The sequence below is a fragment of the Mobula birostris genome, chromosome 32, assembly GCF_030028105.1.
Source record: "Mobula birostris isolate sMobBir1 chromosome 32, sMobBir1.hap1, whole genome shotgun sequence".
NCBI classification, from domain to species: domain Eukaryota; kingdom Metazoa; phylum Chordata; class Chondrichthyes; order Myliobatiformes; family Myliobatidae; genus Mobula; species Mobula birostris.
In genome coordinates this window covers 18,883,718-18,908,962 of record NC_092401.1, presented here as the reverse complement: position 1 = coordinate 18,908,962, position 25,245 = coordinate 18,883,718, and the positions used below count along the sequence as shown (strand labels likewise).

Below are 25,245 nucleotides of genomic sequence, written 5' to 3'. Positions count from 1 at the left end.
CTGGACTTTTGACAAAAATCGTAGATGTTGCTCCTCTCTTCCCAACAACCCCCTGCTGAGTCATCTGTCGTCATGATCAACGTACTTCAGTCCCGTCGACGGCTACTTACAGCTTCTCCACACTTTCTGTAGTACTGTCGCATTCTTTGTTCAGAGAGTCATTCAGAGCAGGACGGGACCTTCAGCCCACCAAGTCCATTCTAACCTTCTAGCACCCGTTCTTTTTCTAACCCTACCTTAACTTGATTTATTCTCCCTGCATTCCTATCATCTCCCTTCCAGATCTACCCACTTACCCACCCAACAGGGGCCATCTACAGTGGCACATTCACCCACACATTTTTTTTGGGTGTGTGTGGGGTGGGGGGGGAGAATGAGGGAGTGAACAGAACATCTGGAGGACACCTACGTAGTCACAAGGGGAGTGTGCACACTTTACATAGATGGTTCTGGGGTTGGACTCAGGTCCCTGGAGCTTTGAGGCAGCTGCACTACCACTTTAACTATACACCGTATTAAACACACAGCGGCCACTTTATAAGGTACAGCCCTACAAATATCTAGTCAGCCAATCACGTGGCAGTAACTCAATGTGTTTGGTGCGTGGCCAAGTGGTTAAGGCGTTCCTCTAGTGATTTGAAGGTCGCTAGTTCGAGCCTCAGCTGAGGCAGCATGAGTATCCTTGAGCAAGACACTTAACCACACGTTGCTCTGCGACGACACCGGTGCCAACCTGTATGGGTCCTAATGCCCTTCCCTTGGACAACGTCGGTGTCGTGGAGAGGGGAGACTTGCAGCATGGGCAACTGCTGGTCTTCCATACAACCTTGCCCAGGCCTGCGCCCTGGAAACCTTCCAAGGCACAAATCCATGGTCTCATGAGACTAACGGATGCCTAAAAAACTCAATGCAGAAAAGCATGCAGACATGGTCAAGAGGTTCAGTTGTTCCGACCAAACCTAGAATAGGGAAAAAATGTGATCCAAGTGATTTCAACTGCAGAATGACTGTGGGTGCCAGATGAGATGGTTTGTGTATCTCAGAAACTGTTGATCTCCTGGGACCTTTAGGCACAACAGTCTCTGGAATTTATAGTGAACAGTAAAAAAAAATACACACCCGGTGAGCAGCAGTTCTGCAGGCAAAAATGCCTTGTTAACGAAAGAGGTCAGAGGACAAAGGCCGGAATGGTTCAAGTTGACAGGAAGGCGACAGTAACTCAAATAACCACATTACAACTGTGGTGTGCAGACAAGTATCTCTGAACATGCAACGCAGCAAATCTTGAAGAAATGGGTGATCTAAAGGAGCAGGAGCCCATGAACAGGAGTCACCTAATTAAAAGCGGCCACTGAGTGTACATAGAATTGAGAAAAGTACAAAATAAAAATGAAGAAGCAGCAAAGGAACGATGGAGAGACAGAGGGACAAGACAGTGAGTTTGGCAGGTGGTGAAGAAATGACAATCAGGAGGCAGAGAGCAGATGGAGAACTTAAGGTAAGAAAACCCTTTGGAGACAGTGATCATAATATGGTAGAATTCACCCTGAAATTTGAGAGGGAGGAGGTAATGTCAAATGTATCAGAATTACAGTGGAGTAAAGGGAATTACAGAGGTATGAGAGGAGCTGGCCAAAGTTGATTGGAAGGAGACACTAACAAGGATGACGGCATAGCAGTTGTTTGGCTGTTTCTGGGAGCAATTTGGAATTCGGGATAGATATGTTCCAAACAAGAAGTATTCTAATGGCAGGATAATGCAACTGGGTTTGGCAAAGGAAGACAAGGCCAACATAGAAGCAAAAGGGAGAGCATATAATCTAGCAAAAATTAAATCGGAAGTTAGAGGATTGGGAAGCTTGTAAAAACCAACAGAAGGCAGCTAAAAAAGCTATGAGGAGGTTAGAGTAGATATCAGACCGCTTGAAACTATGCTGGAGAGGTAGTAACGAGGAACAAGGAAGTGGTAGATGAACTGAGTAAGTATTTTGCATCAGGATTCACCATGGAAGACGCTAGCAGTGTGTTTGAGGTACAAGAGTTTCGGGGCCAGTTGCTATTATTAGGGAGAAGGTGCTTGGGAAACTGAAAGATCTGAAGGTGGATAAGTTACCTGGACCAGATGGACTTACTCCAGGGTTCTGAAAGAGATAACTGAAGAGATTGTGGAGGCATTAAAAAGGATTTTGCAACAATCAATAGATCCTGGCATGGTTCCAGAGGACTAGAATATTGCTAATGTCACTCCACTCTTCTAGAAGTGAGGGAAGCAGAAGAAAGGAAATTATAGGCCACTCAGCTTGACCTCAGTGGTTGGGAAAACGTCGAAGCTGATTATTAAGGATGAGGTTTCCGGGTAATTGGAAGGACACGATAAAATAAGCCAAAGTCAACATGGTTTCTTACGGGAAAATCTTGCCTGACAAATCTGTTGGAATTCTTTGAGGAGATAACGAGCAGGACAGACAAACAAGAATCAGCTGATGTTGTGAAACTAGATTTTCAGAAGGCCTTCGACAAGGTGCTGAACATGAAACTGCTTTGTAAGATAAGAGCCCATGACATTACAGGAAAGATACTGGCATGGATAGATCTTTGGCTAATTGGCAGGGTGCTAAGAGTGGAAATAAAGGGAGCCTTTTCTAGCAGGCTGCTGATAACTAGTGGTGTTCTGCAGGGGTCTTTTTATGTTGTATGTCGATGATATGGATGACAGAATTGACGGCTTTGTGGCCAAATTCGCTAACAATATGAAGTTAAGTGGGGGGAGGGGCATGTACTGTCGAGGAAGCAGGGAGCCTGCAGAAGTACTGAGACAGATTAGGAGAATGGCAAAGAAGTGGCAGGTAGAATAGAGTGTTGGGAAGTGTACGGTCTTGCACTTTGATGGACAATTTTCTAAACGGGGAAAAAATTCAAAATTCTGATGTGCAAGGGGACTTGGGAGTCCTTGTGTAGGGTTCCCTAAAGGTTAACTTGCAGTTTGAGTCAGTGGTGAGGAAGGCAAATGCATTGTTAGCATTCATTTTGAGAGGACTAGAATATAAAAACAAGGATGTGATGCTAATACTTTATAAAGCTCTGGTTGGAGTACTGTGAACAGTTTTGGGCTGCTTTTCTAAGAAAGGATGTGCTGCCATTGAAAAGCATTCAAAGGAGGTTCATAAGAATAATTCCAGGAACAAAAGGTGCATTTGATGGCTCTGGGCTTGTACTCAGTGGAGTTTCGAAACCTATGGATTGTTGCAAGGCTTAGATGAAGTAGATGTGGAGAGGATGGTTCCTATAGCATGGGAGTCTAGGACCAGAGAAAACAGCCTCAGGATAGAGGGATGTCCATTTAAAGTGGAGTTGAGGAGGAATTTCTTTAGCCGGGGGGGGGCGAATCTGTGGAGTTTGTTGCCACATGCAGCTGTGGAGGCAGAGTCATTTGGTGGATTTAAGGGAGGGGCTGGTTCTTGGTTAGTCAGTGGTCAGAGTGTGCAGGGTTACAGGAAAAAGGCAGGAGAATGGGGTTGAGAGGGAAATTGATCAGTCGTGATTAAGTGTTGGAACAAACTCGAAGGGCCAAATGGCTTAATTCTGCTCCTATGTCTTATGATCTTATGATTGTGAGTCAGTGATCAATCCTGTGACAGATTGTGCAGGGTTGGTAAGGTCATCCACCAAGGATTCAGGAAATGAACCACAGTGTTTTGTTAAGAGTGGAAGAACAGGAAATGAGGAGGTGTTAAAGGACTGAATGTCAGAAACATGACCCTAAGAGCTAGTGTGTGGGTGCCTTTCCCCATCTCTTTATTTCTATATCTTATCACAACAAGAGAAAACCTGCAGATGCCGGAAAAGCAGAGATCAGTTCTGTGCAACTGCAGGATGGCTTGTGAGGCTCGGTGACCTCAGCAGCCATTATTTCCTCACCCTCTCTTTCACATGTCCTCTTTATTTATTTATTATTCAGTTATTTAGTAATACAGCACAGTAACAGGTCCTTTCAGCCCAATGAGTCCACTCTGCCCACTTACACCCATGTGAACAATTGAACTAATAACCCATAGTTCTATACAGCCTGGAATGATACTGGAGCACTTCGAGGAAGCCCATGCTGTCATGGGTAGAATCTACAAACGCCTCACAGACAGGGGTTGGAATTGAACTGGGCCACTGCCACTATAATAGATTTACATTAACTGCTTTGTTACCATATCACTATCTACTTGTTCTTTCTATTGCAACGTCGATCGTTTGACTGCCTTTGTTTCACTGATTCTGTTGTGTTTCTTTCTGTCTACTGTGAATACCCACAAGAGAATGAGTTTACTTTGAAAGTTGAGTTTTGAACTTTCTGTTTCGCCCTCTCTCTTTTCTCGAGTAACTGGAGGTGGAAAGCTCTTTGAGCCTGTTCTGTCATTCGCTCTTTCTCCAACACCATCTTCATCCCTCAATCTCAGCGTGTGTGAACCAGGATGAAAGAGTTGAATTGCCCTAATTTTGCACATATATAGTTCTGACATCTGGCTCCCCCTTCTTAAAGCTTCATTAAAAACGAATGAATAAACTCCAAGACCTTGACCTCAGTGCCTTCTCGTGTAATTGGATCCTTGATTTCCTTACTTGCACAGCCCAGTCAGTTCGGATTTCCAACGACTTCTCCTCCATAATCTCCATCACAGCCCCCTGCTCTGCTCACTTTACACTTCTGACCGTGTGGCTAAGCACAGCTTCAATACCATAGTCAGGCTTGCTGACGACACCACTGTCGTAGGCAGAAACAAAGGTGGTGATGAATCAGCATATAGGAAGGAGATTGAAAATCTGGCTGGGTGGTGCTATAACAGCCACCTCTTACACAATGTCAGCGAGACCAAGGAGCTGATTATTGACTTCAGGAAAAGGGAACCAGAGGTCCATGAGCCAGTCCTCATCGGAGGATCAGATGTGGAGAGGGTCAGCAAATTTAAATTCCTCAGTGCTATTATTTCGGAGGACCTATTCTTGGCACAGCATGTATGTGCAGTTTTGTGGAAATCATGGCAGCACCTCCGCTTCCTTAGGAGTTTGCAAAGATACGGCATGACATCTAAAACTCTGACAATTTTTTATCGATGTGTAATGGGGAATATATTGACTGGCCGCATCACAGCCTGGTATGAAAACACCAATGCCCTTGAATGGACAATCCTCACAATGCAGTGGATACAGCCCAGTCCATCAGAATCCGAATCAGGTTTATTATCACTGGATGTGTCGTGAAATTTGTTAACTTAGCAACAAAAGTAATATAGAAGAGAAAAAACAAAATAAAATAGTAATAATAATAATAATTAATAATAAGTAAATAAATAAATAAATTGCAGTATATGTACATTGAATAGATTAAAATCATGCAAAAAACAGAAATAATATAGATATAAAAAGTGAGGTAGCATTCAAGGGTTCAATGTCCATTTAGGAATCGGATGGCAGAGGGGAAGAAGCTGTTCCTGAATCGCTGAGTGTGTGCCTTCAGGTTTCTGTATCTCCTACCTGATGGTAACAGTGAGAAAAGGGCATGCCCTGGGTGCTGGAGGTCCTTAATAATGGACGCTGCCTTTCTGAGACACCGCTCTTTGAAGATGTCCTGGGTACTTTGTAGGCTAGTGCCCAAGATGGAGCTGACTAGATTTATAACCTTCTGCAGCTTCTTTCAGTCCTGTCCAGTAGCACCCCCATACCAGCCAGTGATGCAGCCTGTCAGAATGCTCTCCACGGTACATCTATAGAAGTTCTTGAGTGTATTTGTTGATATACCAAATCTCTTCAAACTCCTAATGAAGTATAGCCACTGTCCTGCTTTCTTTATCACTGCATCGATATGTTGGGACCAGGTTAGATCCTCAGAGATCTTGACACCCAGGAACTTGAAACTGCTCACTCTCTCCACTACAGATCCCTCTATGAGGATTGGTATGTGTTTGTTCATCTTATCCTTCCTGAAGTCCACAATCAGCTCTTTCATCTTACTGACGTTGAGTGCCAGGTTGTTGCTGTGACACCATTCCACTCGCTGGCATATCTCACTCCTGTAGGCCCTCTCCTCACCACCTGAGATTCTACCAACAATGGTTCTATCATCAGCAAATTTATAGATGGTATTTGAGCTATGCCTAGCCATACAGTCATGGGTATAGAGAGAGTAGAGCAGTGGGCTAAGCACACACCCCTGAGGTGCACCAGTGTTGGCAGTCAGTGAGGAGGAGATGTTATTGCCAGTCAGCACAGATTGTGGTCTTCCGATTAGGAAGTCGAGGATCCAATTGCAGAGGGAGGTACAGAGACCCAGGTTCTGCAACTTCTCAATCAGGATTGTGGGAATCATGGTATTAACTGCTGAGCTATAGTCAATGAACAGCATCCTGACATAGGTGTTTGTGTTGTCCAGGTGGTCTGAAGCTGTGCGAAGAGCCATTGAGATTGCATCTGCCGTTGACCAATTGTGGCCATAGGCAAGTTGCAATGGGTCCAGGTCTTTGCTGAGGCAGGAGTTCCGTCTAGTCATGACCAATTTCTCAAACCTCTCATGGGTACAGCTGTCCCCACGACTCAACAGATCTACATGAAACGGTGTTGCAAGAAAGCAGCATGCATCATCAGGGTCCCCCCCCAGCCAGGCCACGCTCTCTTCTAGCTGCTGCCATCAGGAAGAAGGTACAGGAGCCTCAGGATTCACACCACCAGGTTCAGGAACAATTATTACCCCTCAGCCATGAGGTTCACTCAACTTCATTTGTCCCGTCATTGAAATGTTCCCATACACTGCAAAATCCCTTTCCAGGACACTTCATCTCATGAACTTTATATTTATTGCTTAATGATTTATTCTTTTGGTATTTGCACGGTTTGTACATTGTTTGAATGCCCAAGTTAATGCGGTCTTTCATTGATTCTGTTATGATTATTATTCTATTATGGATTTATTGTGTATGCCCATACGAAAGTGAATCTCAGGGTGGTAGATGGTGACATGCATGTACTTTGATAATACATTTACTTTGAACTTTGAACTTTGAACCCAGTCACTTTGCTGTTTTAACCGGCTTTATTTTGTAGTCTATATACTCAAGTGAATGCCAATAGTTATGCAAGCTCTCTACATGATTTAAAGCCTTGAGTTTAGATCTTATTAGTGATAATAAACACAAGAGATTCTGCAAGTGCTGGCCACCCCCCCCCACCCCACCTTCTTATTCTGGCTTCTTCCCTCTCCTTTCCGGTCTTGATGAAATGTCTCGGCTCGAATCGGCAACTCTTTGTTCCTTTCCATTGATGCAGCCTGACCTGCTGAGTCCCTCTAGTCTGGGTGTTACCCTTATTAGTAATGAATGCAGACTGTTTGCATCCCAGCCCTGAGGTGTATTGTTCGAGCTTGACAGATCACTACAGTTGACCAATTCTCCGAACAGCTAAGGCGTTACTTCCACCTCCGTCCACTTTCGTCCCAAGAAGCAGCATCATTTTTTTTTCGATAGCTGATGGCACCCACACACTAGCTCTGAGGGTCATCCTTATGTACATTCAGTACTTTAACACCTCCTCAGTTCCTGATCTTCCACTCTTAACAAAACACTGCAGTTCCTTTCCTGAGTCCTTGGTGGATAGCCTTTCTGCCCTTGCACCATCTGTCATAGGACTGATCACCGACTCATAGTCATCTGCTCTCGATCTCCTGATGCCCACCTCCCGATGATCTCACTGCCCTGCTCTCTCTGTCTCCCGGCCATTTCTCTGCTGTTTCTTGTGTTACTTATTGCTTTATTTCTCACTGGCTGTCTTCATTTTTATTTTGCACTTTTCTCATTCTAAGCACACTCAGTGGCCACTTTATTAGGTACCTCCTGTGTGCGATCTTCTACCACTGTATCACATCCAATTCAAGGTTTGAGGTGTTGTGCGTTCGGAGATGATCTTCTGAACATAACTCTTGTATCACGTGATTACTGGAGTTATCTTGGCCTTCTTGTCAGCTTGAACCAATATGGCCATTCTCTTCTGACCTCTCTCATTAACAAGGCATTCTCACCCACAGAACTGCTGCTCACTGGATTTTTTTTCTTTCTCACACAATTCTCTGTAAACTCTGTTGTACATGAAGATCCCAGGAGATCAGCAGTTTCCGACATACTCAAACCACCCCATCTGGCACCAACAATCATTCCACAGTCAAAGTCACTTAGATCACATTTCTTCCCCATTCCGATATTTGGTCTGAACAACAACGGAAACTCTTGACCATTTCTGCATGCTTTTATGCATTGAGTTGCTGCCACAAGTTTGGCTGATCAGATATTTGCATTAATGAGCAGGTGTACTGATGGACCTAATAAAGTGACCGTTGAGTGTTTAAGGAAGGAATATGAACAAGAGCTGGGCACTACAGTAAGACCCTTGGGTCATTGGTGGAGCTGGGCTATTGGGTGTTAGGGTCATAGAGTCACTGAGTAACATAGCAAGTAACCAGGTCTTTGGGCTGAACTCATCCATACCAACCTAGGTGTCAATTTAAGCTATTCTTATTGACTGAGGTTTGTTCCCCATCCCTCCAATCTATGTATTATTCCATCAGTGTATTGAATTAGCATAAGGGAAAACCAATAAGAGAACGCACAGTAAAATGTTACAGGGGAAGTGCAGTGCTCTGTACATTACCATGCAAGGCCTTAATGAAGTAGGTTCCGAGTTCAGAAGTCCATCGTATCATACTGGGAAAATGTTCAGTAGCCTTATCACAGCAGGATAGAAGCTTTTCTTGAGCCAGGTGGTATGTGATTTTGGGCTCCTGCCCAACGGGAGGGTGGAGGGGAGAGAACGTCCAGGCTGGATGGGATCTTTGATTATATTGACTGCCTTTCCAAGGTTGTGAGAAGTACAAACAGAGTCCATAGATTTCCGTGATGTGCTGAGCTGTGTCCACAACTTGTTGTAGCTTCTTGTGGTCTTGGGTATCAGGCATCTGGATAGGATGCTTTCTATGGTGCATCGATAATATTATTGAAGGTCAAAGCGGACGTGCCGAATTTCTTTATATTCCTGAGGAAGTAGAGATGCTGGTGTACTTTCTTAGCTGTGGCACCTAGATGGCGGGACAAGATGGGGCCATTGCTGAGGTTTGCTCCTAGTAACCTGAAACTCTCAACCCTCTCAAGCCCAGCAACTTTGATGCGAACAGGAGCATGTACACTGTGCACTTCCTGAAGTCAATGGCCAACTCTCTTGTTTTGCTGATATTGAGGGAAAGGTTGTTGTCATGACGCCATGTCACTAGGCTCCCTATGTCCTTCCTGTACTTAGAGTCAACATTATTTAAAACCTGACCTACAACAATCTTATTGATTGAGCAGAATAATTGCCACATACATAGGTTATTTTTGTTACCTAAATGGTAAATGGTATTTGTTTTATTGAATGATTTATTATGTTTGTTTGACTAGAACAGAGTGTTTGAGAGGCAACTGACCTGCCTCTTATATACATTGGCTTAATCGTTCTGGAATTGTTTTTTTTTGGCACTATCCAGTGATAAGCATTTTGTGTATCTGTATGAGCTCCCATTTTTGTGGTTTCCTGAAGGATTTAGCGAGCTGGACTCCTGAGAATGCAGGTATGGCAGCAGTGGTCATTGCTGGAGTGGACGAGGCCAGATTGAAACTCTGAGCTGGATTGACACAGCGGGGCCTAGGCCCAAGAGCTGAAAATGAACAAATGTTTAGCTGATTTAAGCTTTGAGTCAGATTAAAGTGATCAAGGCTTCAAGGCTGAGGATGAAGGACACATTGGTGTTCAGCTCACTACTTCGCGAGGTTTACTCATTTTCAGGGCTGAACTGACTCGACAGGTATAGCCTGCAACCATTGGCACTCACCTTAGTGCTGAACTGTCTCCGGGACTGAGGCCTGCAGCCTTCGGGCTCCTGAACCGGCTTCACCCACCTCAGTGCTGAACTGTCTCCAGGACTGTGGACTGCAGACTTCAAGCTCCTGGACCGGATTTACTCACCTCAGCGCTAAACTAGCTCCGGGACTGAGGCCTGCAGCCTTCCGGCTCCTGGACCAGTTTCGCTCATCTCAGTACTGATCCTGCTCTGTGGCTGTGGACTCACTTTTGGGGAATCTGCGGCTCATGTTCTGTGTGTTATTTCTTTCTTTAATTGTTTGTACAATAAATTTGACCCATTGAGTATTGGTTGTGTAGTGATTTCGATGGGTTCTGTTGTGTTTCTTTGTTTTGTGGCTGTCTGCAAGAAGACGAATCTCAAGGTTGCCTATAGTATACAGTACATACTTTGATAGCAAATGTAAGTTGAACTCTATTGTTTTTTTGACCTAATAATGAAAGTTATAGGTCAGAAATTGGCAGTAATACATATACTGGTGGCTTACATTAGAAAGGCATAACAATAAAAATCTAAATATACTACCTCCAGCAAGAGACCTCTTCAAGTTACATCAAATCTCTCGCCAGATCCTTTCTCCTCACCAGACTAATATCCCACCCATTCTTCTGTTTAAAGTGACCACTGATTTTAAGTTGTGTAATGGCATCAAGCTTCTTGTGGTCATGGATGTCAAGCGAAACTGTCTCTTAGGCTGATGCAATAGACAACCTGGCCCAGATAATCTAGTGGGCCAGTACTGAAGGCAGCTGCACTGCGGGACTGGAGTTTGGGCCAGAGCATGTTGTCATGAGACATTGCATTTCTCTAGCGCCTTTCAGGAGGTTGCAAAGTGCATCACTGGGAAGCAGGAACTCTGCCTGACCTGACGACGAGTTTCAGGGTACAGGATAAAGGTCTCCTTCTTTCTCTAGAGAGAGAACAAACCCTGAAGAACTTACTTACTGCCTGTTAGGGCAGCTATGAAGATCCTCCATCTCTGGTGGTGTAGAGCACTTCCTTCATCACGTCAGTAGCTTCCCCTCGATTTTCACTACTGTCGGTCATGCAAGTCCCAGGTGGAGACTCAGGACTACTGTCACACTCAGCTGTAGAAGAATTCTTCATTGCTGTTTCCGTAACAGTCTTCTTTTACCAGTCAGGGTTGTTAGCCCCGAGCTGAACCCCCAAACCTGGAGGACTGGTGGACCACTCTTGGTCTGCTCTCTACCATTGGACCTGTTTGCATGGGTGAACCCACCAAGAGCCAAAGCATAAAGCCCTGACTCCAGTCAACATAGCGCTTTGAGTCATTGAGGCACACAAGCCTCCAAACCATGGCAAGGTTGTGGTCCTCTTAGAGCAAATCATGTGAGGCTGAGGGAAGAGAATAAACACCTCTTAGTGTTTAGTCCTTCTTGTGTAGTACCATCTATGGGCATTGGGTTTTGACCTGGATAAGGTCATGAGTGAATTTCCCCTCCTTCTCTCTATGACTGATTAACCTTTTACAAACAAATGCACCCAAATCTAGAAGACATTTGAAAGTCAACACTGACTTCAGTTTCGGGAAAGTGTAGTGGTGGGTGTGTCAAAGTCTGATGCAACAGGTCCATTTGAACTCTGGTAAGTGTTCAGAGCTGAACTTTGTCCCTGCTGTTTCAGCCAGTGCTTAGAGATGTGGAGTGATATCAAATGATAAATAACAGGCACAGAATAGTAAACGCACACTTAATGTGTCTGCAGAAGCCAGATTTTAGATTTCTGTACTATCATCTCAGGAAATCTCAAAGTGCTTTACAACTAATGTACTACTTCTGAACTGTCAATAGAGTCATTGCGACATAGACTAATTCAGCACAAAAACCGGTCTTTCAGTCCAACTCCCTGCAGACCAAGCCAACCTAAGCCAATCCCATTTGCTCATACTTTGCTTTTAATCTTCTAAGCTGTTCATATCCACGTACATGTCCAAGTATATTTTAAATATTGTTATTGCATGTCATCTAAAATTTTAACAAATGTCTACAGGTGTGTGTTTGAGAGTATGTTGACTGGTTGCATCTTGGCCTGGTATGAAAACACTAATGCCCCTGTACAGAAAAGCCTGCAAAATGTAAAGGATATGGCCTAGTTTATCACGGGTAAAGCTCTCCCCACCATTGAGCACATCTACGCAAGCGTGGTTGCAGGAAAGCAACATCCATCATCAGGGACCCCAGCAACCCAGGTCATGCTCTTTTCTTGCTGCTGCCGTCAGGAACAAGATACAGGAGCTTCAGAACAGCAGCTCCAGGCCCAGGAACAGTTATTACCCCTGCACCATCAGGCTCTAGAACCAGACAGGATAACTTCTCTCAACTTCAGTCACCCCATCATAGACATGTTCTCACAAACTATGGACTCACTTTCAATGGCTCTTCATCTGAGGTTCTTGATATTTATTATTTTTTCTCTCTTTCTTTTTGTATTTGTGAGTTGTTGCTTTTTTTTTGCACATTGGTTGCTGTCCATCCTGTTGGGTGCAGTCCTTCTCCTAGATGAGTTGCCAGCCACGGCAGAAGAATCCCTCTGCTTGAATCGACTGGTGCCAGTAGCCCTCACTCCCCTCCCCTTCCCTTTGCCCCTCCTCCTGTCACTGCAAATGGTTCCACTGGGCTTAGTAGATAGGCTACACATGAAGTTCAGGAGCTGACGTGGTTGTCAGAGGCTATTTGAGAGGCACGCCATTAAGAGCATTTAACAGGTGATGGGAGTTTGACCTCACTATCTGCCCCTCACCCCCACCCATCTATGACCGCCATAAGGAATCAATGACCCTTAGCCAACCTTCAAACACCCAGTTACGCAATCAGTTACTAATTCTTTGTTTTCTCTCCACATTCTGATTAATTGTCACCAGTTCCACTGCTCATCTTCACAGCAGGGTGGTTGAGTGATGGCCAAATTCACAGTGTGACATGGGAGGAAAGCAGAGCACCTGAAGGGAGCCCACATGCTCACACGGAGAACGCTCAGGTTCCGCTCCATTCACCTTCACACTGGGGGCAACTTGCAGTGGCCAATGAACCTGCCGACCCACATGTGGGAGGAGAGAAGGGCATGTGGAGAGGGAAACCCCCATGATTACAGGGGGAAAGTGGAAACTCCACACTGTGTCCATGGTCACGATTGAACCGTGGTCACCGGAGCTATGAAACAGAAACTGCTCTACAACCTGCACCACCGCCCCGCTCGCTTCGTCCAAGATTTGAAACTGTTTCTCCAAAGCTTTCTTGTGATCTGGTTGTGAGCTCTTTGGGGAGTCCCCTGCCACTTGCCCCTCAGTTCTGCTAACCTGGTTTTCTGATTATTTCATGCTGTGTTGTTGTGACGTAAATGATCAACATTTTGGCATGAGTAAATGCTTTCCAAGCTGTTTCCCTTCTTATCTTCTTGTTCTAGGTTCAAAAGCTTCCTATATAAACCCCATATATTTTACCATCTCTTCCCCTCCCTAGATTTCTGCCTGTTCCAGTCTCAGCAAGAACAATGAAGACACCAGTGAGGGCAAGAGGTGGATTCTGGAGCAATAAACAATGTGCTGGGGGAGCTCAGTGGGCAGTGTAAGGAATTAATGATATTTCAGGTCAAGACCATGCACCAGTTCCAATGCAAAGAGCTCCAGAATTCCTTTTCTCCTACAGATGTTGCTCAACTCACTGAGCTCCTCCTGAAGGTTGTTTGCTGCTTCAGTAGAATCAAATTGCATTTATATAGCATGTGTAATATATTGAAAGAATCAAAGATCCAAGATTCAAAGCAGATTTATTATCAAAGAATGTGTAAATTATGCGACCTTGAGAATTGTCTCCTTACAGGCAGCCGCGAAGCAAGAAACACAAAAGAATCCAATAAAAAAAATGAAGACCAACCCCCAATGAACCTTGGCAATTCAAGCACTCATCTGCATACCTTTTAGGCACTGTGAGAGTATGTGTCTCTACCACTGTCTCAGATAGTGCCTTCTATCTGAAAAGGTGCCAGATGCATGATCTGGGCGATAGGTATGTGTGTGTGTGTATATATATTTTTTATAGGCATCCGTTGGTCTCATGAGACCATGGATTTGTGCCTTGGAAAGTTTCTAGGGCGCAGACCTGGGCAAAGTTGTATGGAAGACCGGCAGTTGCCCATGCTGCAAGTCTCCCCTCTCCATGCCACTGATGTTGTCGAAGGGATGGGCATTGGGACTCATACAGCTTGGCACCGGTGTTGTTGCAGAGCAATGTGTGGTTAAGTGCCTTGCTCAGGGACACAACATGCTGCCTCAGCCAAGGCTCGAACTAGCAACCTTCAGATCACTAGACGAACGCCTTAACCACTTGGCCATGTGCCAACGCGCGCACACACACACACACACACACACACACACACACACACACACACACACACACATATATATATATATATATAAAATTTATACCATATCCATACTATATCCTCCATATAATTCTTTATTCTTTAGAGTTGTTGAATGTCATATGTTTGTAGCATGCAGCACCAACTCACCGCAGAAAAGCCTAAAATGTGTTAATATATGCGGCAAATAAAGTTTGTGCTTGATTGTTGATCCTTTTCAAGCATTTGTAAATTTGACCTGAGAAGCTTGTAAACATTGTTGGAACCAGAAAGCATCTGGTCTCTTGATACAACCAGCGAAGGGCTGATATACTTAAATTAACAATTACTGTTCATTACCAACATTACTTCATCTTCATACCGCTGATAGCCTTCAGCCAGGTGTGAAAACTCCCACAGGATAACTTCAAGGAAGAAGAAAGGAAAAGGAATGGTAATCATTGATAAATTCACAAGTAATGTTACTATAGGTGAATTCATGTACAGTTAGATACCACTTTATTAGCTCTACCTGTGTGAGGGCCTCCGTTGGTCAGAGTTGACCATGGATGTTGCATCCTAGCTGTCTAGATACATAAGGCTGGGCAGTACGATATGGAGAGCGCTGTTGCCCATGTAGCAAGCTTCCCCTCTCTGCACATCTGATGAACCCAAAGGAACAGCAGGGACCGATACAGTTTGCTACCAGAAGCATCACAAGAGTTGCCAGTCAACATTGAATTCAACATACGAGGAGTGATTGGTAAGTTCGTGGCCTCAGGTAGAAGGAGTCAATTTTAGAAAACCTAGCACATTTATTTTTCATCATAGTCCCCTCCTACATGTACACACTTAGTCCAGTGGTGGTGGAGCATACGGATCCCTTCTTTGTAGAAGTGGTCCACGGCAGGGGTGATTGATAAGTTCGTGGCCTGGGGTAGAAGGCAATGAATTATTAACTTCAAACTTTCTGCGTTATCACTCAAAGAGTTGAACTGCACGTGCATGCAACGAGAGCGTCCTGGACCTCCAGCTGGTCCACAGCAGGGTGTGATTGATAAGTTCGTACGTGCACATGCAGTTCAACTCTTTGTGTGAAAATGCAGAAAGTTTGAAGTTATTAACTCATCTCCTTCTACCTTAGGCCACGAATTTATCAATTACCCCAGTTGTGGACCACTTCTGGAGGTCCAAGATGCCGACTTCTACAAAGCCGTATGCTCCACGACTGCTGGACTATGTGTGTAAATGTAGGGAAAATAAATGTGTTAGGTTTTGTAAAATTGAGTCCATCTACCTTAGGCCACGAACTTATCAATCACCCCTCGTAGGACTGCCTTGGGGACTCCAGCTCTGGATGTTTCCCTCGGGGTTTACTCCCAAAGCCTTCCCCGTGAGTGGGTATAGCCGCAAGGCAGCGGAGGTTTGGGATCTGAGTTTTCCTTCTAGATGAGCTGCCAGCCATGGCTAATGAGCCCTATCTGCCTGAAGCCATTGGTTTTAAGGTACCAGTAACCTGCCTTTGCCCATTCTCCTCTCATTAGAAATTGTTCCACTAGGCTTAGTAGCTAAGCCACACATGAAGGCCAGGAGTTGGGCATGGATGTCAGAGGCTATTTGAGGTGCACACCATTGGGAGCATTTAATAGGTATACCTGCATGTTTATACAAATACCTATTCAGTCAGTCAAATGGCAGCAACTCAATGCATAAAAACATTTAGAAAGGGTCAAGAGGATCAGTTCTTGTTCAGACCAAATGACAGAATGGGGAAGAAATGTGATCTCAGTGACTTTGACCGTGGAAGGATTGTTGGTGCGCGAGTATCTCAGGAACTACTGACCTCCTATGATTTTCACACGCAGCATTCTCTATAGTTTGGTGCAAAAACACTACAACAACGAGTGGCAGTTGTGTGGTCAAAAACACCTCATTAATGAGAGAGGTCAGAGGAGAATGACCAGACTGGTTCAACCCGACAGAAAAGGCAACAATAACTTTAATAACCATCGAAGCTTGAACTGAATGAGCTTCAACATCAGAAGACCACATATACTCAGTGGCCACTTTGTTAGGTACAGGAGGTTAAAAAGAAATATGGCCACTAAGTGTATACTAAACATTGTAGTGTACGGGATTGTGCTGTGTGACCATTGTTCGCCAAATTTCCGACATATCATCACTTCATAATGACCTTATTTAGTTTCAAGTGGTTTAGAGGCTGTGAGAGGCCATCACGGATGTCCTTACTGAGAGTTGCTGAACTGGCATTACCTTTCTGTTTTCGCTTTGAGACTTTGGGCTTGAAATGCCTTGAGCCAGGACAACCACTGGTGCGTTTAGTTCACTGGCAGGAATTCCACTGCAGTTTCTAGGAATAGAAAGTGATAAGTGTTACTGCTCGCACCAATACCTGTTTCCCTTTCATTCTGAGGGTCTTATTTGAATCTAGCTCCAGTAGCGGCAGCTGTTCTGAGTCGAAGTGTGATGTAATCTCGGCATCTGGGTGATTAGTAACCAGCTCAGCTCCAAAGGCTTTTGGCAGCTTTGCATGAAAAGTAATAAAGAGTAAAATTTTAGAATATACACTCAGTGGCGACTTTATTAGGTACGGGAGCAGCAGCCGGTGTGGTCTTCTGCTGCTGTGGCTCAGCCACTCCATGTTTGATCTATTGTGTGTTCAGAGATGCTGTTCTGTACACACCACGGTTGTAATGTGTGGTTGTTTGAGTCAATGTCTCCTTCCTGTCAGCTTGAACCAGTCTGGCCATTCTCCTCCAACCTCTCTCATTTACAAGGCGTTTTCACCCACAGAGCTACAACTTGCTGATGGAGGGTCTCAGCCTGAAACCTCGACTGTTTACTCTTTTCCATAGATGCAGCTTGGCCCGCTGAGTTCCTCCAGCACTTTTGTGGGTGTTGCCACTCACTGAATGTATTTTTTGTTTCTCCCAACACCCTCTGTAAGCTCCAGAGATAGCTGCATGTGAAAATCCCAGGAGATCAGCAGTTTCTGAGATTCTCAAACCACCCTGTCTGGCACCAACAATCATTCCACGGTCAAAGTCACATAGATCTCATTTTCTCTCCATTCTGATGTTTGATCGGTACAATAAATGAACCTCTTGACCATGCCTGCATGCTTCTAAGCATTGAGTTTCTGCCACGTGATTGGCTGATTAGATATATTTGCATGAACAAGCGGGTGTAATAAGACTGCTGAACGGATCCTGACCCGGACCTGGGCCATACCCTCCAAATATCCAGACCTGCCTCTCAGTTTTTTTGCACTACCTTACTTTCCATTTTTCTATTTTCTATTTATGATTTATAATTTAAATTTTTAATATTTACTATCGATTTGTAATCCAGAAAATGGGAAACGCGGAACCAAATATCACTGTGATGGTTGTACATTCTAGTATCAATTGTTTGGGGACAATAAAGTATAAAGTACAGATGGACCAAATAAAGTGGCCACTTTTTGTATATCACATATTTTCTGATGCCAACAGAGCGATTACAAAAGACAAATAAAATTATTTACATTCAAAGTGTTTCAGAATCAGATTCATGAAAGGTTCACTTATCACTGACATATGTCGTGAAATCTGTTTTATGCAAATAGTAGAGAGGAATACATAAAATATTACTATAAGTTACAAATGGCATGTGGTGAGGTGATGTTCAGGGACTGTACAGAAAGCTAATGGTGGTGAGGACGGAGCTGTTTCAGAATCACTGAATATAGGTCTTCAGGCTCCTCTGTCCTGATGGTAGTAACAAGAAGAAAGCCCATTACAAATGTTGAGGGTCCTTAATGATGATTGCTGCCTTCTTGAGGTACTGTATTTTGAAGATGTCCTCAATGGTGGGGAGGCCAGTGCCCATGATGGAGTTGTCTGAGCCTTCAACCCTCCGCAGCTTTTTAAATCCTGTACAACGGTGCCTCCACACCACCCACTGTCTCGCCAAGATGTCCTCACTGTTGAAATGGGTTGTGCCTGTGATGGAGTTGGCTGTTTAGATCTTTCTGCAACCTCTTCCAATCCTATGGACTGAAGCCGCCATACTAGTCAGAACGCTCTCCACTGTACATCTATAAAAACTCGCTCTCCTTTGGTGACGTGCCAAAACTCCACAAGTTCCTAATGAAGAACAACCACTGGGGTCTTCCTCATGATGGCATCAATATGTTGTATCAATCACAGCCAATCAGTCATTTGTAAAGACTGATCATGACTGTATTGTCAGGAAATGTATAAGAGGCTTAACCCCAAACACAGAGAGGTGGAGAGGATTTAGCGGTGAGTGATAACATTAATAATTAACTGCAAAATAAGGAGCCATGTGGGACCACAAAATAAAAGAGAAGGGATTCATAATACAGGCGATGTAGCCATTCATGGCTTGAGTCTCAGGAGGGAGAAGGAGAACAGATGACTTCAGGGATGTGTGGTGCCCAGGAGGAGGCCAATCCCGCAGTAATGTGATTGCAGCGTGCTGGTTTCCCTTTTACTGAAGGTGATGGCTAAATCGTGGTATTTCTGGGAATTTGGTGAAGTTGAGGGTTTCCTCTGTCTCCACCGATTGACGGGGTGTGTGGGGGGGGGGGAGTGGTTTGATATCTGCTGATGTTGCATGCAGATAGCCGGGCAGGTGGACCCCCAACTCGGCAGTGAACCGGATGGCCAAGCGAAGTAAGGGTGGGGAGTGGAGACCCAAGATGAGAGGAGTCAATAAGGAGGAATTGGATGAAGTCATGGTGCTCTCTGATGCTCATGTGCACAGGCTGTACGTGTGCTCTGACCATCCTAGCCCCCAAGGAACAACCATCAACGCCCATGATGGAGAGGGGTGACAGACAAGCTTGGGGCAGAGTTCAAACTGAACACAAAGTCCGGTCCAAAAAGTTACCTACTGCACCGGATCCACCAAAGCCCCCTGCGTGCGTGGAGGAGGACAAAGAGAGAGAGGGAGTCAGGTTATGGTACTGGAATAAGAGGTGGAGGACGAACTTACCATTTAGAAGGGCCCTGGTCTCTACCTGGTGGTGTTGTTTCCAGATGCAGTGGGCATTAAAGAGTGGGTGATGAGCTGTCCGCAGAAAGTGCACAATTTGTTTTTCCACTGATGCTCAGACTCTTGAGGGGTTTGAGGGAGCTCTCCCTATCTGCATGGGTACTGGAGGCATTACCGATGAGGGCCCTGCAACCTGAAATGGTTCTGGGAACAGAGTTGGGGTTCTGGCTGGTGATCTGGAGGCTTGTTCCATAAAACACTTGTCAATACAGAAGTCCAGAGTGACAAGGCTTTCGAGGTCAGTGGGAATCTCCTGGGTCTACAGCTCATCCTTGAAGCACTCCAAGATGTCGTGCTGGTAATGGGCCCGCAGCTCTTCCGCATTCCAACTGTACCCTGCTGCTAGGGTCCTGAATTCCTCAAATAATCCAGCACCGCGAGTGTGCCTTGGTGCAGCCAAAGTGTCTGATAAACTGCCACCCTTCCACTGCTAGATGGAGGAAAGGCCTCCACACCTCAGCAGTGAATAGCTCATTTCAGAATCAGAATCAGGTTTATTATCACTGGCATGTGACATAAAATTTGTTAACAGCTGCAACAGTTCAATGCAATACATAATATAGAAGGAAAAACAAAATAATAATAATAAATAATTAAATCAATTATAGTATATGTATATTGAATAGATTAAAAATCATGCAACAAACAGAAAAATTATATGTTAAAAAAGTGAGGTAATGCCCAAAGCTTCAATGTCCATTTAGGAATCGGATGGCAGAGGGGAAGAAGCTGTTCCTGAATCGCTGAGTGTGTGCCTTCAGGCTTCTGTACCTCCTACCTGATGGTAACAGTGAGAAAAGGGCATGCCCTGGGTGCTGGAGGTCCTTAATAATGGACGCTGCCTTTCTGAGACACCGCTCCTTGAAGATGTCCTGAGTACTTTGTAGGCTAGTACCCAAGATGGAGCTGACTAGATTTACAACCTTGTGCAGCTTCTTTCTGTCCTGTGCAGTAGCAACCCCCCTCCCCATACCAGACAGTGATGCAGCCTGTCAGAATGCTCTCCATGGTACATCTATAGAAGTTTTTGAGTGTATTTGTTGACATACCAAATCTCTTCAAACTCGTAGTGAAGTATAGTCACTGTCTTGCCTTCTTCATAACCGCATCAATAAGTTGGGACAGGTTAGACCCTCAGAGATCTTGACACCCAGCATCTTGAAACTGCTCGCTCTCTCCACTTCAGATCCCTCTATGAGGATTGGTAGGTGTTCCTCCGTCTTACCCTTCCTGAAGCCCACAATCAGCTCTTTCATCTTACTGACATTGAGTGCCAGGTTGTTGCTGCGACACCACTCCACTAATTGGCATATCTCACTCCTGTGCGCCCTCTTCTCACCATTTGAGATTCTACCAACAATGGTTCTATCATCAGCAAATTTATAGATGGTATTTGAGCTGTGCCTACCCACACAGTCATGTGTATACGGAGAGTAGAGCAGTGGGCTAAGCACACACCCCTGAGGTGCACCAGTGTTGATCGTCAGCGAGGAGGAGATGTTATCACCAATCCGCACAGATTTATTGCAAATGGCAATTTTCTGTCCCAGTTAGTGGTGGCGCAGGTCAGAACTCACCCAGCAAGTGAGAGATGATGAAAGCTATCTTGGCTCAGTCTGTAAAACAGAAGAATGGTAGCAGCTCGAAGTGCAATACTCACAGGTATAGGATGTTGTGGCATTGTGTTGGTGATCCATCAGGCACTGGGATCCGGGGCTCTAACAGAGGAGGTTGACTGGTGCGGGGTCGCTGTAATGAAATGGAGAGTTGGTTGAGAGTGACCAACAGATAGCCAATGGTTTCCTGCCACTTCTGGACCATAGACTCGTTTCAGTGAACGACTTCCTTTAGGTGAGAAAACTGTTCTGGGTGAATCACTGTTTCACCCATCCTGTCAGGAAACGTAGAGGAGGTTTGACCCAAATGCAGCGTAACGGAGACAGTGTAGCAGTGGGTGATAACTCCAATAATAAACTACAAAATAACAAACCACAATAGGAAATAACAAGCCAAGAGGCAACAGATACTTAAAGTGACCAGGCAACAATGTAACAGAAGGCTTAAGCTGAAGAGGAGAAATATCTGGCGAGATTCTCAGACCTGAATACAACTCAGTGGTGCTGCAAAATTCTGCAAAATGACAAGTTTTAAGTTTGAGCAAGACAGATTAAGGCTTAGTCCTATTGTCCCTTACGGTCAAAAAAAATTCTAGCTTTGTAAGTTGAGGCAGTGGAAATTGGCCAGACCCCCTGAAGTTATACACTAGCTCAATGAGAACAGATACATCATATCTAAATAGGCAGCTGTCTCGGATGTGAGTCAGAAGTTTGTGGACTCAAGACTCCCTCCAGAGCACAAACTTTGTGCAATATTGAGGGAATCTTGCATTGTTGGAGGTGCTTTCCTGGGGTCTGACCATGTCTTCCCTTTTAATTTGTACTGTAACATTTCCAGGAAGAGTAGTGGATTTCTCCAACAATTCACGTCTACCAGTAAAAAGCAGAAGTGGACAGTGCTTCTCAATATTTCTTTAGTATTGTGATAGGTTAGTGTGCAGAATCTATACCCCAAATTTCCATTTTTAATCTTCTGGTAACTATTAACTTTTCTCAAGAGAAATGGTGATTCAATACAAGTTGTTTTGCACTTGGAGTCCTTATGCACAAGGGACTGGACTCTTTCTTCAGGGGACTTCCAGAGAGCAGGGTGGTGGAAATCCTTTTGCTTTTAACAAATAAAAGCTAAGCAAGCCTGTATTAACGAGTTCTGTAAGGAACATATAAATGTTTCAGCCTCCCCAGAAGCAGAGATGTTTCCAATTTAATTGAGACATGCCATTTTCCTGCTCATGTGCTCTGTCACAGCTTAAGGTGTTGTTAGAGCCTCTCAGTAGTCATGGCTCACTCCTGCTTTCCCTCTCTTAGGAAGAGTTTAGCCAATCCACTCTCAGTACTTTTGAGTCTCAGAATGATCTTACTTTCTAATGTGATAGACTGTAAACCATTTCTGCTGTAGCTAAATTGCACTAACTAGTCATCTGCTCAGGAATAAGATCCACAATTCGAGCTTTCATAGTTTATTTTAAAATGGATGTGATTACAATAAGCTGGAATACAATCAATGGAATCTAAGTTAATTATCCAAAACAAAACAATCGAATTTCTCCAGTGAATCCAAAGGTGAGAAGACCAGAGTCTTAGGTTCTGCACCACTAGGTTCAGGAACAGTTATTATTCTTCAACCAATAGGCTCCTGAACCAACATGGATGGCATTACTCACCTCAACACCGAACTGACTACACTGGTGGTCCAAATACACCACTGTGCAACTGGGTGTTGGGCTCCTTAACAAAAAGACTTCAGTCAGAATGCACAACCGCTCCTCCCTCCCCATTATCCTCAACGTGGGTGCCCTGCAGGGCTGAGCACTGAGCCCATTGCTGTACACTTTCATCATATATGCCTGCCCGGCCAAACGCCTGAGAAATCATATTGTCAAGTCCACTCCACACCTCCCACCACCACTACTTTCTAGTCAGTCACTTTATACACAGACAGTCCTCTGTCTAGCATCACCTTATGGACGTGCAAAGAATCTATGTATATCAGCTATCTTGTGTATTTATGCTCATTGTGTTTTTCTTTGGTGCCTCATCAGATCCAGAGTAACAATTATTTTGTTCTCCTTTACACTTACGTACTGGAAATAATCTTGAATCTTGAATCTTGAACTTATGAACTCGCTTTCAATGTCTCTACAACTTATGTTCTCAGTTTTATTTATTTACTTAATTATTACGATTAATTGTATTTTTTTGTATTTGCACAATTTGCCTTATTTTGCACACTGGTTGTCTGTCGGTCTTTGTCTGTAGTTTTTCATTGATTCTATTGTATTTCTTTGTCAATGCCTGCAAGAAAGCAAGTTGGGGTCAGTGAGTATAGTGAGTAGTGCTTGTCGCTCTCACTTTCAGCTTCCACCGCTGTCTATCAGTCTTGTGAAAAGGAGAGATGAATGTATAAGTCTTTCCTTGACTGTACATATCCTCTCCAACAGCACACCTGACGTGGTGCCTCCTCATTGGCGACCCACGGAAACTGAACTCCTTCCAGACTCAGTTTGAGGACAGGGAGGAGGTCTGACCCCTGCACACGTTGCAGTGTGTGAACGCGCCCTGGTGTTCGTGAACCAGATCCCCAGCTATGGGCAGCCTTGAGAGAGACAAAGGCTACGGGAGTAAACCCAGACAGCAAAACTGGAGTGAAGCCCCTAAGGCCGCTGGACGTCATTGAACATCTTTCCAGCAGCTCCTGCAGCCAAGCTGGTGCCAAACATATTGCTTCATAAGCTTTCCTTTGGACTACACCGGTGAGGCCAAGAGGGGGATTTTGATGACTGGGCATTTCAGGATCTCCACACCTTCAGCCCAGGCTTGTGATGATGATGATCAATACCCAATGTCTTTCAAGACAGAGGGACATCAAATACAACCACTTTGATAATAAATTGAACTTTGAACTTTGAAAATGAATTTCAGGGTGGTATATGTTGACATATACGTACTTTGATAATAAATTTACTCTGAACTTTGATTCAATATCTTTCAAACCCATTCAATTCTGTTCATCCATAACAGAATTGCAGAACTTACTTAGTGGGCTGGATGGCCTACTTCTATTCCCATGTCTTATGATCTGAATTCATGCAAAAAATAATTTGGATTCTGCATGATCTGCTGAGCTTTTGCTCACCTTATTGGAGTCACTAAGGGCACATTTTGTGACGTGACGAAGGTGAGTGATTGTTCCTCCTCCTACAATTTCTATCCGAGACCTTTGATATCAAACCTCTTCCCCTAACGTCTCTCACCAGCATCCAGCTAGCTGAGGGCACGGGAGTCGGAGAATCGCCAGTAATGGTTTCTCCTTCCTGCACCGTAACCTCCGGTGTACGTCATGTGCCAGCCCTTTGGCCCTGCTGTTCCTCATCGGCATACGGCCCCTTGACATCTGCCCAAAAGCATGGCTGTTGGTTGTCATATGTAAGCTTGCTGATGCCCAAATTCAGATTCAGGTTCATTCATTTATCACATGGACGTTGAAACGTGCAGTGAAATGAGGCATTTGCCTTCACCTGTGGATGTCCTCGGGGGGGGGGGTGGGGGCTGCCCAGTAGCATTGAATTAACTATTTCTTACACCCTTCACATATATGAGGAGTAAAAATCTTTACGTTACATCTCTGTCTAAATATGCAATGTGCAATCATAGTGATTTATAATAATTTATAATAAATAGAACAGTCAACGTAATATAGAATACACTCAGATCAGCGTGAGTTAATCAGTTTGGTGGCCTGGTGGAATAATCTGTCCCAGAACATGTTGGTTTTGGCCTTTATGCTGCCGTACTGTTTCTTGGACTGTAGCAGCTGGAGTAGATTGTGGTTGGGGTGACTCAGGTCCCCAATGATCCTCCGGGCCCTTTTTCCACACCTTTGTAAATATCCTGAATCATGGGGAGTTCACATCTACAGGTGCGCTGGGCTGTCCGCACCACTCTCTGCAGAGTTCTGCGATTAAGGGAGATACAGTTCCCATACCAGGCAGTGACGCTCTCAGTTGTGTCCCTGTAGAAAGTTCTAAGGATTTGGGGGCCCATACCAAAGTTGTTCAACTGTCTGAGGTGAAAAAGGCGCAGTTGTGCCTTTTTCACCACACAGCTGGTGTGTACAGACCACATGAGGTCCTCAGTGATGTGGATGCCGAGAAATTTAAAGCTGTTCACCCTCTCAACCCCAGATCCATTGATGTCAATAGGGGTTAGCCTGTCTCCATTCCTCCTGTAATCCACAACCAGCTCCTTTGTTTTTGTGTCATT

At 44.5% G+C, this 25,245-nt stretch overlaps 1 long non-coding RNA gene across 1 annotated transcript; it reads right to left on the bottom strand.

Annotated features, from left to right (window-relative positions):
* Window positions 1-14,387: 14,387 nt before the first annotated feature.
* On the bottom strand, window positions 14,388-21,171 carry LOC140191218 (uncharacterized). The gene is made up of 3 exons (XR_011883789.1): window positions 21,027-21,171; window positions 16,559-16,655; window positions 14,388-14,709 (listed from the first exon to the last, which is right to left on the bottom strand). It is a non-coding gene; the product is annotated as an uncharacterized lncRNA (long non-coding RNA).
* Between the last annotated feature and the right edge of the window lie 4,074 nt (window positions 21,172-25,245).